At 57.4% G+C, this 2,222-nt stretch overlaps 1 pseudogene; it reads left to right on the top strand.

Annotated features, from left to right (window-relative positions):
- Positions 1 to 520: 520 nt before the first annotated feature.
- On the top strand, positions 521 to 1,665 carry LOC125531102 (annotated as a pseudogene).
- The last annotated feature ends 557 nt before the right edge of the window (positions 1,666 to 2,222 follow it).

Genomic DNA, 2,222 nt, shown 5'->3' on the forward strand with positions numbered 1-2,222 from the left:
ATTTTTAAGGGAGTTGTTAGAGTTGCTTTTTTTCTAAAGAGAAAAATTCACTATAGGTTCTTTAACTTGCGTCGATGGCCACTTTAGTCCCCATAGTACAAAATACCCGAAATACCATCCCTAAACTTGTCCTAGGGGTTCACATACGGTCCATTATACTGTTTGGTCTATGTATTCGCTGATTTGGCAGCGGTCAACTAGTGCCACGTGGGCACTGACTGCTACCTCATCTCCAGCCGCTTGAATACGCAGGAAAACAAGGGGTCTTTTGCAAATTACGCACATAAAACAGCTGCCCCTCCCCATCTGGTCAGACCGCGCGCCCCTCCCCACCTGGTCGGACCGCCCCAACCTAGTCCGTCCCTGCCGCCACCTCCCTCCGCCGCCCTCTGCTGCCACCGCTGCCTCCATTGCAATCTGCCAGTTGCAACGGGGAGGACTGGGATAAGCCACATCACTCCTCCTCCTCCTGTTCTACGCCTTTCTCCGTCGAAAACACCACACCAAAGTAAAACTCCCAATGGCCGAACTGGCGGCGGCGCCCGCGGGGATGGACCCGCCCAGCGGATTCTATGCGGCCACTCGGACCTTCCACAGCGTTCGCTCCAGCTCACGGCCGCGGCCGCGGCCTACGCCTTCTTGCTCCTCGCCTCCCCGACCACCCTGCGCTCGTCGACGACGCCACAGGCATTGTCGTCTCCTACACGTCCGTCATCGCCTCCGCCCGCTCCCTTGCAGGCGGCCTCTGGTCCTCCCTCGGCCTCTGCCTCGGGGACGTTGCCTTGGTCATCGCGCCCTCGGCCTCGAGGTCCCCGTGCTCCACTCGGGCTCATGTCCATCGGCGACGTCGTGTCCTGTGTTTTGATTTTCGGTTTGAGATTTTCTCGCCCCAGCCGAGATGGCCGAATTTCGGCCATTTTAAAAAATTTTGGCCAAATTTTCACCAAAATTTGACTAAATTTAACCAAGATTTGTCAAATTTGACCAATTTAGCCCGAAAGATAGATTTCGCCCCAGGCCGAGATGGCCGAAATCCATTTTTTTCGGCCAAAATTCAAAACACAGGTCGTGTCCCCCGCCAACCCGGCCTCAACCCCCAAGGAGTACGCGCACCAGGTTGCCCTCTTCAGGCCCGTCGTCGCGTTCGCGGCCCCCGAGGTCGCCGCCAAGCTGCCCGGGCACGTCAGGTGCGTCGCCCTCAGATCCGATGCGTACGAGAGTCTGTCCTCTGCAGGCGCAAAGGCGGCTCCTCCGCCGGCCTTCACGCTGCTCCCACTCCCCCTGTTCCACGTCTTCGGGTTCATGATGGTTTTGCGCTCCATGTCCATGAAGGACATGGCCGTGCTCATGGAGCGCTTCGACTTCGGTGCCGCGCTGCGTGTGATAGAGCGGTACCGCATCACGCTGCTGCCCGCGGCGCGGCCCGTCCTGGCGGCCATGATAAAGTCCGAGGAGGCACGCCGCCGCGACCTCTCCTTTCTCCTCGTCATCGCCGTCGGTGGCGCGCCCCTTGGCCGGGAGGTCGCCGAGCGCTTCGCCGCTGTCTTCACCAACGTCCAGATTGTTCAGGTTAAGCATCAGACTCCATCCAGGCTACAGAATACTACTAAATCTTCCATGCAGGCCGGGCAGGAGGAGGAGGAGCCGTGGAGTGTGGAAGCCTGAGGCGATCTACGTGTGTGATTTAACCCTAATAAAATCGGTTTGTGATTTTGTGGGCCATATGTGGACCTGGAGAGATCGATCGGATCGAAAACGGCACTGCTGGAGGGAGAAGGATGGGGCGCACAACTTCCTAGGAGCATCCTGTGATCTTCCTTTTTCGGCCGTGCACTCAGACTAGAAAGGGACGCGGATTTTTCGAGCACCTGCGCCGGGGCCGCGTTATCCTGGCGGTCGAATAGTCGCGGTTTACCTAGAGATGTCCGACAGGAATACTGGTTTAGCCTACGTATTACCCTCGTCGTAGGGTAACAGCATCACGGGTAGGCTCTGCACATTTTTGTCTTCTATATCTCCCCACTGCATACCCGTGAGAATACGAATCAGTTCTCTCCCCACACAGCGCCCTGCTCGCCGCCCCGGGAGCCTCTCCGGCGGACGGCCATAGGTAGGTATCGAGTCTGCATACTGCCATAATACTCGCAGCGCTCGTCCAGGATGCGCCTTATTCGTTTTTGTGTTTCCCATTGAGATCCTGAATCCCCTTTTCTTTCTTGGTT

The sequence above is a fragment of the Triticum urartu genome, unplaced genomic scaffold (genome assembly GCF_003073215.2).
Source record: "Triticum urartu cultivar G1812 unplaced genomic scaffold, Tu2.1 TuUngrouped_contig_6801, whole genome shotgun sequence".
NCBI lineage: Eukaryota > Viridiplantae > Streptophyta > Magnoliopsida > Poales > Poaceae > Triticum > Triticum urartu.